The sequence below is a fragment of the Dipodomys merriami genome, unplaced genomic scaffold (genome assembly GCF_024711535.1).
Source record: "Dipodomys merriami isolate MVZ:Mamm:240054 unplaced genomic scaffold, mDipMer1.0.p SCAF_15, whole genome shotgun sequence".
Classification (NCBI taxonomy): Eukaryota; Metazoa; Chordata; class Mammalia; order Rodentia; family Heteromyidae; genus Dipodomys; species Dipodomys merriami.
This window is the reverse complement of record NW_027202826.1, coordinates 23,940,885-23,957,215: the sequence shown is the minus strand read 5'-3', so window position 1 is coordinate 23,957,215 and position 16,331 is coordinate 23,940,885. Positions and strand designations below refer to the sequence as shown.

At 38.9% G+C, this 16,331-nt stretch overlaps 1 protein-coding gene across 1 annotated transcript in view; it reads left to right on the top strand.

The window, feature by feature from the left end:
- Window positions 1-16,331, top strand: part of Col25a1 (collagen type XXV alpha 1 chain) — a 415,569-nt gene that overhangs the window by 169,171 nt on the left and 230,067 nt on the right. The window lies entirely within an intron of this gene.

Here is a 16,331-nt window from a genome sequence, read left to right as displayed (position 1 = left end):
TTGATATTGATATAATTTGGGGAGCAGAAGGGAAAAAACAAATTGTTTAAATAGGGATACAGGTTGACCCATTGCAACAATGATGTACAAAACGCTATGTTGAAAAACGAACTTTACAATTTAGCCGGGAATGGGGGGGGTGGGGGGGACTAGGAGGTGGGGAGCGGGTGTGGAGGGGATGGGTGGGGAGGGGGGAGTGTAGTTGTGGAGGTGGGAGGGAAGGGATGGTAGAGGAAAAACAAAGGAGGAGGCAACAATGCTTGATAAGAAATGTACTCATTACCTCGCTCATGTAACTGTAACCCCTCAGTACAGTATTTTCACAATTAAAAACCGTATTTGAAAAATTGTTGTAAAAGGTGTTAAAATATCTTTATAAATATATCTATTCTTCAGATATAGAAATGGCATAAGAAAATGCATGTGTAAATGTATATATATGTGTGTGTGTATATATATATACATATATATATATATACATGTGTGTGTATATATACATATATATATATGTATATATACACATGCGATCTACCCCAGGCCTATAATTAGCTTTGATTTCATTTAAATGTGCCTTGAGGACATGATAGAGCACTAGCCTTGAGCACAAAAACTCAGGGACAGCACCCAGGTCCTGTGTTCAAGCCCAGGACTGGCACACACACACAAAATAGTTTGAAAAAATAATTTGAATACATTTTATATCATTAAGTTACCTTTGACTTTTATAATTTTTAAAAATTACAAATTTCTTTATTCTTTTATTAATCAAATGTAAAGTACATACTGATTATGTGCCAGAAATGTAATCAGCATTGAGGTGACCAAGACAATTAAGAGGAAGTTTACCTGGAAATTGCTGTCATTCAAGTTAAACAATAGTCTCATAAAATATTCCCAACTCAGTCTTTCAAAATCTTCTTTTACGAGATGGAGAAAATAGAGGCCCTTATAATCAATCCATTAATATGAGAATCAAAGATGCATAGTGTTGTAAGGAACAAGAGTGATTTAACTCCATGGAAAAGACTACATTTTTTGGGGGGGGGGTCCAGTCATGGGACCTGAACTGTAAGCCTGGGCACTATCCCTCAGCTCTTCAGCTCAAGGCTAGTGCTCTACCACTTGAGCCACAGCATCACTTCTGGCTTTTTTTCTTTTTGCTTATGTGGTGCTGAGGAATCGAACCCAGGGCCTCATGCATGCAAGGCAAGCGCTCTGCCACTGAGCCACCTTCCAGTAACAGAACATGCCAATGGCATGGGTGTCTGCATGCTACAGAGAGAAGTCTACTCCATTAGACAGTTTTTACAATCTAAGAAGTCATGATTAATTTCTTGAAGATGAAAGTGGAGAAAAGAGGCAAAAAGCCAGAAATGGAACTGTGGCTCAAGTGGTAGAGTATTAGCCTTGGACAGAGCAAAATAAAGCAGAATGGAATAAATCCCTCAAGGACAGTGCCCAGGCCCTGAGTTCAAGCCCCTGACTACCCAAAAAAAAAAAAGTACAGATTTTGAAATCAGATGGCCCTGCTTCATATCTGGCTCCAGTACCAGTTTTGTCAGCAAAGAGAGGTAATGACATCTATCTGAGAACCAGTATCTTCCCAGTACAAAGGTGTGATAACCTTTGGTAACTAAGTAGGCCCAGGGAAGTATCCACAGAGAGCATCCAGGCACATAGGACACACAGTAGATGCACAGTGAACATCACTTCCATTCCTACTCGACACTGATTTTATGTCATGGAACTTGGGGAATCCGTAATTGAATGGGAAGTCTCTCCTACAGTTCATAAACATGAAGAAGAAACGATGCATTCGATGATATGGCAGTGGTAAGCATACCAAAAAATAATACCACAAATAAACCTCAAGGTCAGCAACTGAGAGAGAAAATATTATATACATGCAGAAATACACTAATGCATAAAAATACTCATACAACACAAATAGCAAAGTACAGAAATTACAACACAAAGTGCAATAGCTATTTTTTAAGCCAGTTAACTTCCTATTTGGGCAACTCAGTTCCTGTGTTTCTGAACCCCTATCCGTAACCAACAAACGTCACATCAGATTTCTAGAACTTTCTGCCAGTCCATAACCATTTCTCTACCAGCAGCTCAGGTCTTAGCAGCTGGGTGTTGGCCTTTGTAACTTGGCACTTCTCAGTCTAACTGAAGCAGCACACTGTAAGCTGAGAATGTGTAAGATGGGATAGGGTCATGGAAATGCTGTCCACAGTAACAAAGCCATCATGTCTGTGCACTGACAGAGTCTAAAAGTTGTTTGTGGTGAATGCAGAAGTCTTTGTAAAGGGATACACCATTTGTCCCCGTGAATGCCCTTGCTTTGCTATTTCACATGATTTTTTATTTCCATCTTCAGAAGTTAAATTGAATTGAACGCTGGTGGTTTACACTTGTAATCCTAGCTATTTAGGAGACTGAGACCTGAGGATTACAGTTCAAACCCAGCCTAAGTAGGAAAGTCCATGAGACTCTCATCTCTGAATAATCACCCAAAAAAGGAACAAAAAAAAAATGGAAGTGAGCTGTAGCTCACATGGCAAGATGCTATTCTTGAGCACAAACGCTAAGGAACAGCATCCCGGCCCTGATTTCAAGCCTCAGGATCAGCATGCACAAAATAAACTAGGACTATATAATTTCAACAAACTTGACTTACTTATTGGAAGTGGGTGGGTGAGATTGAATTTCTGCACTAGGCCCTCCAGACCAGACCAGGCCCAAAAAGACTCAAACATGCTAATGCTACACAAATGGAAACTTTCAAGAAGCAGATCTATCTCTAAACCGGTCAGTTTTCCCTGAAACAGAGGATTCTAGTCTTCCTGAGTCAGCAATAAGGAGTCCCCTCTGCTTTAATTCTTCCCAGAAAAGTAACTTCAGTAACCTGGTGTTCACCTATCTGCATTATCCAACTTTTAGAGCTCATTGTTCTGCTTTTGACTTATGGGGTCCTTATTTTACTTCGTAGAATAGAGGCTGCCCTAATTCATGGGTTACAAATAACAGCCCATTCAATCTGTAACTAAATTTGTTGTCATTTTGTCTTTTGTCAGCAGCAGCTACACCTGAATAGGTAGGGAGAAATGACTGCTTGTTAAGAACTCTAGTTGAGGTCCCATCCTATAACAGGCCTGGGTTTTGGTTGAAGTATTTAAAAACAAGCATATATTATCTCAAGCCAGCTAGTTGGCAAATCACATTTTAAATCCATCGTTTGATTTGGCATCATTATAATATTAACGTGCAATTCTCTTAGTTTGAACTGTAGCAAAGTTTCATTCTCTGGGAAAGCAGGGTTAAAAGAAAACAGTTTGTGAATAGCCATTTGGTCCTTTTGTGATGTATGAAGACAGGATCTCAAAGGCAAGTGACAATGGCAGTGTTCAATTGACTATCATGTAACCCCCTTGTTTTCTTCCTTTAATTTTTTTATCTTTGTCTTTTTTATCACTGTCTACAAATATTTCAATTCAAGCAGTTTCCCACCCTTCTGGTTCCTAAACTTCAACATCTGCATAAATCTGAATCTGCCAACCTGTACTTTTGCTACCCTTAGGCGAGTAGCTCAGGCCTGTGCATGCATATAAGCCCTGCAGGATTTGCCATGGCTATTGCCACAGGCCAGCTCTTCTCTCTTTATCCAAGAAAGAGATATGGCAATAACAACATTGCTCTACTAAGTGTAGGTTGGCCTTGTCTCTTTCTATCATGTTGGTTTTGCATCCTTATGCCTCCTTCCAGGGAAAATAATGGGTGAATGTCTTTATCATAAAATATGTCTGCGCACATAATTTGTCATTATTCCTGGGTTCAAAACAAACACCAGTATATTCTCACAAGAGAATTATATATAGCATTTGAATAGCATACACTAAAATTTATAGTGTGTTATAACGCTGTTGATGCTAGGAATAGTAGAGTAGGGATAATAAATATATCACATTACTCACAAACTGTTAGATTAAATAGGAGTAGAACAAAGTGGATATCTTTTAAAAACCTGAAAAATATTAGAAAATGATGACGTGTCGAATTTGATCATTCACATTCTTGATTGGGCACATATTGAAGCTGATTTTCTTTTCTCTATCACTAGAAGACTTTACCTTCCATAGTTTTTGGCAAATCAAATATATGTATAACAGTTTTTCAGGTGACTTGAAGAAAGGCTGATTTTAACTTCTGGGTAAGGATTTGTAAGTCGGTTCTTGGTGATCTACATTTCCACTGATCAGTGTCTGAAATCCAAATTATCAGTCATATGGAATGGAATGTGTTGCCAAAAATGTAGCATCTTAATGCTAAGGGATCTAAGTAATTTGATTAAGCTTATCAAACACAAGAACCTTGTGTCAAGTTGTAGGTATGAATATGAATCAAGCTAAGTCCAAAAGAATTGTACTGATAGAAGAGAAGGAACAGAAGATCCTAAGCTAGCAGTTAGAAACCCCCACACTCTACTGGAGAAATCATTGTTTACACTCTATTTAAAGAAAGTAAGAGATCATGGTACAAGTGACTAGGAATGGTCCAGGATATTAAGGTGATGGATTTCCTGGTTCTCATCTGATGCAGTGTGCATCTGTGCCAAGCAAATATGATGGAATGGTGGAAAAGTAAATTCAGGGGGTTGCCTTGAAAAACCTCCGTGCTTCTGGCACCATCTGAATGGAGACTTGTTTGGCTAAGTCAGCCCTAAATACTGTCTCTTATCCATCATGAGGCTGTGGTTTGGATGGCTTTCTTACTGGGTTTTTATGCAACTATCAATGGATAAAATAAGAGTTCCCTGTCCACCACTGGGAGGATATTTTACCTAAGGAGAGATGTTTTTCAAGGAAGTGGAAGACAAGTCTAGTCTTCCCTCATCCAGTCACTTGTGTTGATTCATCCCTTTCCCACTCATTTTTGAAACTATTGTTTTACAGGCACATGCTGCATTGACTAGACAATATAATACAACAGGGCCTTTGAGGCTGGGTGCTAGTGGTTCACACCTGCAATCCCAGCTACTCAGGAGACTGAGATCTGAGAATCGTGATTCACAGCCAGCCCTAGCAGGAAACTCTGTGAGACTCTTATTTCCAATTAACCTCCAACAAGCCAGAACTAAGAGCTGGGGCTCCAGTTGGCACAGCACCAACCTTGAATGAAGAGCCTAAGGGACAGTGCCCAGGTCCTGAGTTCTGGCTCCCTTACCAGCACAATAAAACAAAACAGGACCTTTGAATCTAGTTTGATTTGTTACATTTAAGGTTGTTTTCTACCTAAAATTCTGAGGTTTGGAGCATTTTGGCAGTGAGAAATACTATGAGAAACCAGTGTGAGTTACTATGAATTTAGGAAAAGGAAGCTTATGATGCCAGTTTTGAAGTGACCAGACATTGTCATTCAAATTGCATTAATAGTGCAAAACATGCTTTGAAAATTGTTGGTTTGCCCTTAGATATGATTTTCCAGAAATTGTTTTAGTCAGATCACAGCATTCCTTTTATTTATTTATTTTAGCATACTCTTTGGCTCTGAGTGTTTTTAAGAGGAAGGAAGGTTTTTAGTTGTAATCCACAAATGATTAGAAATCTGAGTTTAGACTATGGAAGGAGAGAGAGGGTATGTGATTTGCATGTTTGTATTTTTCAAAGCATTATTCATGTCAGGGCTCATCATTTCCTTTTAGTTTATCAACTGAGCTTCACATACGCCTGGATGATCATCGAAGTCAAGGCCTTCTTGTTTCAGTCAGGCTTAGAGTGGGAAATCTGACCCAGGCTTGTGGTTAACATTCTCAGTGGCAATAAAAATGTAACTATAATTTCACTTTGTTTTATTAAGTGGTTGGTGGAGTTAAAACATTTTTCTTTCAGTCATAGTTCATCTAACCTTTAGCAGTTACATTCTAGCATGAACATAGGTTTTGGGAGCACTGTAGAAGAGATTGAATGTATCACTCAGTCTCAAACTCTTAGTAGATATTCATATGCCAAGTTGTGTGTGTTTTTTCTTTCATTTCATTGTAGCTCCAATGAATACTGAGAAGCAATGAAAATGCTGTACATGTAATAGTGCTAAATTAGTATCATACACATTGCCACTTAGCAAATTTACATTTTAAAAAATTTCTAAATTAAGTGTAATAAAATGTAAAGAAATGCTTTTAAGTCTTAACTTTTATCTTATTTGAATTTTATTACATTGAAATTATAGTAATAGTAAAATATACAAGTTTTAGTAGCGTTTGTTGAATCTGTGGTTCAAGCATCTTTTTAAATCATTTTTTTCCTATTAAAAAAAAAGGCACAATGCTTATGTGATTCTGATCACATAAAATACGTGTCAAAATGAACTCCAGGGAAGTGGAAACAGGAGGTTTTTTTTTCTTTATTGTTGTTTTTGTTTTCTTTTTGCCTTGTTTATCTGTCTTTGAGGGAGGTGAGGGGAAGTGCGGAAACAGAGGGACAAAAGGTGAGCAAATATAGCAGTGATAATTACTAGACACTGTGGAACATGAACTATACAACCTGTGGGTGGAGACCGGAGGGAGAAACTGTGGGGGGGAGGGGAGGGGAGAGAGAGAGAGAGAGAGAGAGAGAGAGAGAGACAGAGACAGAGACAGAGACAGAGACAGAGACAGAGACAGAGAGAGACAGAGCGAAAGAGAAGATGACATTGCCAAAAAGAAATGTACTCATTACCTGACTTATGTAACTGTAATTCCTCTGTAACAGCTTAAGAAGGGGGGCAAAATAAAAGAATTTAGAAGGATGAAAAAAATACTGTCTTAAGTAGTTTGCGAAGGGGTTTCTATTCAACATGTCAGTTTGGAGTCCCATGATTTGAGTTCCGTGATTCAATCATCTTAAAGTTCCCAGTAGCATCTTTGGGAATAAGTAACAGAATGGGTGCTGAGGTTTCTGCAAAATAAGTCTATGTTCTTCACTGTGTGTGGTGTGCACAGTGCAGTGCACAGGCATGGAGGTGATTTAACGTCTTCGCAGATGGTGTGGCTTTGTCTCCTATCTGACTGTGGGCAGGAGGTAGCAGCCCATGTCTCACGGTCACTTTCCCTGGGTCACAAATAACTTTTCTTTATTGCATTAGAAGACTATAAATTCTTCCTGATCCCAAGCTGAGTTTTCCCCAGTCACCTCAAGGTGGAAAGCTCCGTATCGCATTTCTGTTTCCTTGGGCTGTCATCCATCGCTCCTGACCAACATGTCATGAAGGTTTAAGAGACCGTGCCTCTCAGCTTTGGGCTGGGTTCTAATCTGAGTTCCACTGTACTGGCTTCCCATCTCAATGAATCTTGGAAAACTCATCCCCCTGTACATGGGTTTTTGTGCGCAGCAGCCAGACTCTTCAAAATAAGTGGTGATGTGTCCTGGCCTTCTTCAGATTAAAATGGATTTCCTCAGAGTTGGGTGCTAAGGACAGCAGGATTCTATGGGATTTACTTTACCCAGAGTTTCTAGTGAGATGTATGAGCTGCTACTAGTAAGCAGGGAAGGGAGCAAGTGTCCTAGAAATGCATTACCTGGCCTTCGGAGGGATTAGTTGGAAGTAATCTATGTACTTCCGCACCCCACTGTGATGGAAAGTAACTTGTGTTCAGTGTTATGGGCATGCCTGAACATATAGGACAAACACATTTTGAAAGAACGTAACTAGTTAAGCAATAATGTAGGGGACAGCTCAGAAGAAATGTAGGATTATTGAGGATTGTATTGTATAGACAGTTGTGGTGGCTTTGAGGGGCTCAGGAGTGCATGGAGGAGAGCTGCACTCAAGATGAGGCTTTGGAGGGCTGAAGAAGAGAGGAAGTCAGGCAATTATAAGCACACAGAGCAGTGGCCCTTGGAAGAGCAAGAAGAGCAATGTAACTGCCATTGAGAGGCTACAGAAGGAGATTCAACATGAATGAAGTTGAAAGGAAGGTTGTAGCCACCTTCTCAGGCTATGGGTGGACTTGAGCCCCCAAACTTTCCAAAACCTACTTCAGTTAACTTCCTACCCAACTACTTAAATGATTCTTCCAGGAAGCGTTGCAAATTTTGTTTTGCAGAAATGGAGGGACAAAGGGTAAACAAATGCAGCAGGGGGACTCACTAGACACTGTGTTGAAAAAGAACTATACCATTTGTAGGTGGGGACAGAAAGGGGAAAACTGGGAGAGAGTCAGGGAAGGGGTGATATTGTCCAAAAAGAAATATACTCTTTACCTGACTCCTGTAACCTCTCTGGAGACCACATTTAGAGTAATAATTTTAAAAATGGAAAGATTAGAGAAAATTGTTCTGCCCTGCATGGTAAGGGAAAAGAAAGGCAGCGAACTAAGTTTCTACTTGTGTGCACCAAAAACATATACTTTGTACTAAGGACAGTTCCTTTATGAGAACATTTATTTGGACAGTTTTTCTGTGTTTCATCAAGGTTAGAAATATGAACTTTGATTTAATGTTGGTGACACACATTTATTATTTAACAGTGTCAATCATTAACACAAAGTCCAAACATAGCGTCCCCGACCGCTCTGTCAGATTGGTCTACTCGCTCTAATTCTTAATGTTGTTAATTCACAAAATAAACCTTTGAGTGGAATTTTAAACTGATAATGTTCTAGTTGGCATTCTGACCAACAGGTGAGTGTGTGAAGCCTATGTTGAAAAGGGGGTTTATTTTTTATAAACGATTATAAAATGTACCATTAAAAGTTGCACTTATAAGTATATTATCTTTAATAAGACATGTAGACTTAACATAGCTACATTTCAGCACTTGCAAGCAGTATGTTGAGTTCTACTTGCTACAAGTTCTACGATTGTGTGTTTTAAACTTACTGTCTGAAAACATTTGCCCCATTTTTCACAGCTTCTTGAGTTTTTGATAAATTCAATAAAACAACTGATGACAGATGCCTTCCTCTCTGTGTAATCAGGGTGCAAAGTCATTTATGGAAGGAAAAAAGTGAGGTAATGGTAGAAGACAGAAGAGAAATGATGAAAACCTGTTAGCATGGAAATCATTGAAAATAATTAGGATTGAGCACGGAAGAAGAATTTATCAAAGTCTCGCTAAAGGAGGCATTCTGTACAATTATCAGCTCAACGAGATCTTGATAGTTCAAATATACTACTTTGAACTTAAACTCTGGAGGAAAAGTAATTTTGCTTAGGAAGTAATAAAATTAAAAATTTTTTACGTGGGTATGTTCACTGTATTCTAAAATAGAAAGGTGTGTGTGTATATGTATATGAGATATATATACACACATACGATGAATTTTGTCAGCTCAAACTTGCTACAGATTGTCTATATTTGTCTTCAGTTGAGTCTGGGGGGGGGGGAAGGGGAGTCTTTTTCTGCAAATACACTTCTAAAATCCACTCAGATAAGCCATGTGATAGCCGATATTTTTTCTAAGTGTCCGATAGACCTAACCTCCTTATTGAAAACTTTTGCTTGTTTTTAATGAGAGTGGAGAGTAAATATAAGCAGTTGTTTTTACAGCAGAAAAGACTTCCAAGCACGTTTGAGTTGCTGCACTGAGAGGCAGGGAATATGCTCTTGTTGGGCAAGTACGGGTGTGACCTCATACCAGCCTTGCTTTCTGGTAGGTGTGCAGGTGAAGAATGACCAGGTCTAGGTGAAACTGATTTGTCCAATGAATTATGGTCATCAAAAAAAACTTTCCTTGCCTGGAATTTATTTCTAGAAACATCTCTGCGTATCTAATACTAATTATCTTGTGGAGAAGGATAAGCTCAGTCTGATTTGTTGTTGTTGTTTTTCTCCCTCCTAGAAATAGCCAGAACTCTTTACCAGGATGATGAGTTCATTCTTGAATGCGATGAGTCACTGCCTCCATCTTTATTGCCCCGTGCCATTTGTTTCCTTGGATGTCATGATCCTTTCCACTCAGGTTCTCTGATTGTCCAGCCTGGGTCTCAGGTGCTCATTGTGGGCAGGTCTGCTCTTTGTCGAGAGCCAGACAAGATGCACGTTAGGCTTCTGCTTCCTTATGACTGTAAGAGGTTGATTTCTAAGGGAAAGAAAACCAGAACTCACCTGAAGGAAGCGTGCTTGAGACAGTGCCCTGTAAGTACTGTCATCATCTACTCCCCTGTCACTGTCACCCATGAATTCCCAGAGCCCACTGGAGTGGTTTTCTTGATCCTTGTCTCTATGGCGCCCCAGCAAAGCATTTAGCACAGCTGGGATTGGGACATCGTCCCTGGACATCGCCTTCTGCTGGTTCACTTGGCCTATTCTGTCTCTTATTGATGTTTTCTCCTCCTCCAAATGTCTTATGTTCCCTAGGGATCCATTCTGGGCTCATGAATTTATTAGGTATACATTTCTCAAGTAGTACCCAGATTGTTCCTTTGGCACACAGAGAAAAATCCTTTCCTTCAGCCTTTCAGAACTCACTTGCCCCTCAAGTGCTCTCAATAGCACGTCTGGTGCTCTTCTAGGTACTGAGTTACAGTGAAGACGTAGCTGCCACACATGTTGTTCGCTTTCAAGCAAGTCGACATAACTGAGTTGGTATATACTACTTTGTGAGCTGGTAGATTATGAGTAGATTATGAGCATGAAGTTTTCACAGTATTAGAGTGCTGTGAACAATAGATGTAAGGTATTATAAAATGTCCTAAAAGTAACAGTTCATGAAATGGCCAAATGATTCACCATTTCTGTCTCCCATCCTTCTGCTGTCCACAGAGTCTACCAGTGAGTTTTGTCATGTACGTAGCAGAGGCCTGTATTGTTGCACTAATAAAAAGTAGAAATGTGAAATTGGGTCTTGTTTCATAATGTCTGCATATAAAATACAGGCCTGTAAAGAAACATAACACCATATATTCATTATGAATCATATTTGGGGTGAAATCTTTATTAGCAGCCTGGGAATTGTTTTATATATGTGGGTTGAAAACATTCCAGTCTCCTGACTACTAGAAGGTAGTAAGAATTTATAGTGTCATGTGCACTTTCAAAATAGGAGTGAGTTCATGCAACTTGCATGTGGTCAAGAACTCAGAGCCGCTGTTTTGAACCTTGGTTGTGAAGGTGGACATTACAGCCTTGATCTTTCTCCCGTTCCTGACATTAGAAGCTTCAACCCATGAATCTGAGAAAATAAAAGACAGTTTGAATTTACTTTTGCATTCATTCAAACCTCATATCCAGTTCTTCAAATTAAATGTATACCTGGGTAGATTTGGGGGAATGAAACAACAATGTGTGCCCACAGCCTCTTCAGGAAACAATAAGGTTACAAAATCTAGAAAGCAATGCTAAACATAGTACTACTAATTTGGTAATAGTTGATTGCATAAAATAGCAAACACCAGCTGAATTTCATTCCCCCCAAGTCCCTTGGAATATATGAGCTGGTTACTGTAATAAAGCATTTTCTTTTGTTTTTTTGTCGATCATGGGCCTTGAACTCTGGGTCTGAACGCTGTCCCTCAGCTTTTCAGCTCAAGGCTACAGTGCCACTTCCCGTTTTCTGGTGGTTTATTGGAGATAAGAGTTTCATGGACTTTGCTGCCCAGGCTGGTTTTGAACCATGATCCTCAGATCACAGCCTCCTGAGTAGCTAGGATTACAGGCGTGAGCCACTGGCCCCTGGCAGCATTTTCTTTTTAAAAAATTACTGTTAAAGTGATGTACATAGGGATTTCAGTTACGTAAGTCATAATGAGGACATTTCTTTTTTAACAATGTCACCCCTTCCCTTGTTTTCTCCCAGTTTTTCTCTCCCAACCCCCCTCCCCAACAAGCTGTATAGTTCATTTTCAACATAGTGTCTACTAAGTATCACTACTGCATTAGTTTACCCTTTGTCACACCATTTCTGTGCACCCCTTACCCTCCCCAAAACATACAAAACAAAACATACAAAAGCATATAAAACAAAAAGCACAGAAAAAAAGATATCAACAAAGGAGAAAACAGCAAAACAAAACCAAAAATCCTCTTGTGTCTATTTTTTGGCATTCATATCAATAAAATATCATTTTATATGATCATATTCACATAACTATTGAGCCATCATGATCCTCTCCTAAGATTATCCTCCTCTGGTCTCACTGTGTAAATGTCTAGAGTCCCGTTTAATTTACCAGGTATAATTTACCAAATATAATTATTTGTGCATTAGGTTTACTTGTAGATTTATAGGCACATTCTAGTCACAACAAATAAGGGAAACCATGGAACCTGTTTCTGTGGGTCTGGCTGGCTTTGCCTAATGTAATTTTTTCCAAGTCTTTCCATTTCCTTATGATTGGTACACTATCATTCTTTCTGATGGAAGCATGGAATTCTATTGTGTATATATACCACATTTTCTTGATCCATTCATCCACTGAGGGGCATTTGAGTTGATTCCTTATCAAGGCTATGGTGAGAAATACTACAATGAACATGATTGTGCTGGTGGCTTTAGTGTGGCCTGGTTTGTAGATTTTTGCCTAGGAATGGGATTGCTGGGTCAAGTGAAGCTTTATGTTTAATCTTTTGAGGGCCTTCTGTAATGCTTTCCAGAGTATTTGAACAAATTTATATTCACACCAACAGTGTAATAGCATTTTCTTTTGGCCACATACTTGCCAGCTATTGTTAAGTTTCTTGATTATGGCCATTCTAACTGGGGTGAGGTGGAATCTCAACATTGCTTTGATTTGCATTTCTTTTAAAAACATTTTAAAAGATACATTCTGTAATACAATCATACTCTATTGTATGTACAGGTGTTCTGATGAACACCTTACAGGGAATTGTACAAGATGCCTTTCAGAAATTAAACTCAACACAGCTTCTAAATTGCATTAGCCAACATTCTCAAATATGAGTTAATAGCATTAAGGTTTATTATATATACATATATATATATGAATAGTATCAATAAGCATTTCTATATCTGTCAATTATTTTTTAAATCTTATTTTAAGTTTAAAATGTGCATATATTTTTAAAGAATTTTCAAAAAAAAGGGGGAAAGAGAGCCCATTCATTGCTTCAAAAGTTTCAGAGTATTAAATAACTCCTCTACTAACTTTTTGGATGCCAGTCAAGTTCTGTGTGGTTTTAAAAATATAATGAGATGAATAGTATATAGAATAAGGATTAAATAATAATCAGAGAACAAGGTAAGTTTCAGCCCATTGTAGTTATTTGACCCATTTTTAACTATTAGGAGGATTCTAATTATTCAAGAAAAATACAGTTGATAGGACAATACATTTTAGAAGAATATGCATCTAGTTTGTTAAAGTATGTAGAATAAAAGTGACACACCATAGATGGGGTAGTAAATAGCTCCTTCAGTGTTCTTAATAAACTTGAACTGGCCAGATAGTCAATGGATATAAAGCAAGAATAGTGCATAGTATGGATGACTATTTCTTTTTTTTTGGGGGGGGGGGGTCCGGTTGTAGGGCCTGAACTCTGGGCCTGGGCGCTGTCCCTCAGCTCTTCAGCTCAAGGCTAGCGCTCTACCACTTGAGCCACAGCGCCACTTCTGGCTTTTTTCTTTTTGCTTATGTGGTGCTGAGGAATCGAACCCAGAGCCTCAGGCATGCAAGACAAGCGCTCTACCACTGAGCCACCTTCCCAGGCCCTGGATGACTATTTCTTTTTTTTTTTTAATTTAATTTTATTTGTGAACATACTGTACAGAGGGGTTACAATTACATGGGCAGGATAATGCGTACATTTCTTTTTTTTTTTAATTTTATTTTATTTCATTTGAGAACATACTGTACAGAGGGGTTACAATTACATGGGCAGGATAATGCATACATTTCTTACCAAGCATTGCAGCCTCCTCCTTTGTTTACCCTTCACCTCCCTTCCCAGCCTCCCCCCTCCCCCCACCCAATTATACCCCCCTCCCCCCCCACACCGACATTGTAAAGTTGGTTTTGACATGACATTTTGTACTTCTCATTGTTGCAACTTGCAGCCTCCTCCTTTGTTTACCCTTCACATCACTTCCCAGCCTCCCCCTCCCCCCAATCCCAATCCTTCTCCTTCCCCCCCCCCCCCCGCACCGACGTTGTAAAGCTCGTTTTGGACATGACAACTTGCACTTCTCATTGTTGCAACAGGTCCACCTGTATCCTTAAACAACTGGTTTTTCCCCATCTCCTCCACAAGTTATACTGACATCAAATATAGTGAAAGCAGGGGTTATACTGTGGGGGAGGGACATACAAAGCAACAAAGAGATAATCTTATAAATGTGTTAGAAACACATGCATGAAAGAAAAAAACATTAAAATACATATCTAAGGGTTCATTTTCCTGACATCACATTATCTGACCTTTTCCGCTTGACTCATACCTATACTAGATATTGCAAATAAGGGAAACCATGGGACCTATGTTTCTTTGGGCCTGGCTTACTTCACTTAATATAATTTTTTCCAAGTTTTTCCATTTCCTAACAAATGGGACAATGTCATTCTTTCTGATGGAGGCATAGAATTCCATTGTGTATATATACCACATTTTCTTGATCCATTCATCTACTGAGGGGCATCTGGGTTGGTTCCATATCTTAGCTATGGTAAATAATGCTGCAATAAACATAGTTGTGCTAGTAGCTTTAGTGTGGTCTTGTATGTAAACATTTGAGTAAATGCCCAAAAGTGGGATTGCTGGGTCATAGGGGAGTTCTATGTGAAGTCTTTTGAGGAACCTCCATACTGCTTTCCAAAGTGGTTGATCAAGTTTACATTCCCACCAACAATGAAGTAAGGTTCTCTTCTGTCCACATCCCCTCCAGCATCTGTTGTTGTTAGAGTTCTTGATTTTTGCCGTTCTAACTGGAGTGAGGTGATATCTCAATGTTGTTTTGATTTGCATTTCTTTTATGGCTAGGGATGTTGAACATTTCTTCATGTGTCTATTGGCCATCCTTCTCTCTTCTTCAGAGAAGTTTCTCTTTAAATCTTTCGTCCACTTATTTATTGGACGGTTGTTTCTTTGAGGATTTGTTGTTGGGGGGTTTAATTTTTTGAGTTCCAAGTATATTTTAGATATGAGACCCTTGTCCGTTGTATGGCTAGTAAAGATCTTCTCCCAATCCGTGGGCTTTCTATTGATCTTGCTAGCTATGTCATTTGCCCTGCAGAAGCTCTGCAACTTTATGCAATCCCATTTGTCCAACCTTTCTTTGATTTGTTGTGTTTCCGGGTCTCTATTCAGAAAATTTCAGCCTGAGCCAAGGAGTCCTAGGTTTTCTCCTATTCCATCCTGTAATGTTTTCAGAGTGTCTGCTTTGAGTTCAAGGTCTTTGATCCATTTGGAGTTGATTCTGGTGCAGGGTGATATATAAGGATCTAGCTTTAGTTTCCTACAAGTAGTTAACCAATTTTGCCAGCACCATTTACAGAAGAGGCTGTCTTTCTTCCATTCTATTGTTTTAGCTCCCTTATCAAAGATTAGATGGCTATAGGTCTGTAGGTTCATTTCTGGGTTTTCAATTCTATTCCATTGGTCCTGAGGTCTGTTCTTATGCCAATACCAAGCTGTTTTGATTACTATGGCTTTATAGTAGAGTTTGAAATTTGGTATTGATATTCCTCCAGCAGTGTTCTTTCCGTTGAGGAGCATTTTTGCTATTCGGGGTCTTTTATTGTTCCATATGAATTTTTGGATTGCCTCTTCTATTTCCTTGAAGAATGAGGTTGGAATTTTGATAGGTATTGCATTGAATTTGTAGATAGCCTTGGGAAGTATTGCCATTTTCACGATGTTAATCTTGCCAATCCAGGAGCATGGGAGGTTTTGCCATTTTTAAAGTTCTGTGTTGATTTCCTTTTTCAAGATTTTAAAGTTTTCATCATAGAGGTCCTTCACTTCTTTGGTTAAGTTAATTCCTAGGTATTTTATTTTTTGTGGGGCTATTACAAATGGAGTTGCTTTCCTAATTTCAGCCACACTTTTCTCATTGTTGGCATACAGAAAAGCCATTGATTTTTGGGCTTAATTTTATAACCTGCTACTTTGCCAAAGTTTTGAATCAGCTTGAGTAATTTGGGAGTGGAGTCTATGGGATTCTTTAAATACAAGATCATGTGGATGACTATTTCTTGATTGGCACATATACCCTAGAGTCCATTTCAGTGACATAGGTCACTACAGAAAAAGCAGCTGGGTTTCAGGCCTTTTTGCTGTATCTGGTACCATTTTGGAGGAGTAGGGAAATGTTGGGAGGAAAGGCTGAGTAATACTGTGTTTTAACTGTAAGCTCCTTTATTTTTATGCTTAGCCAAAAGTTTTTCTGTAAT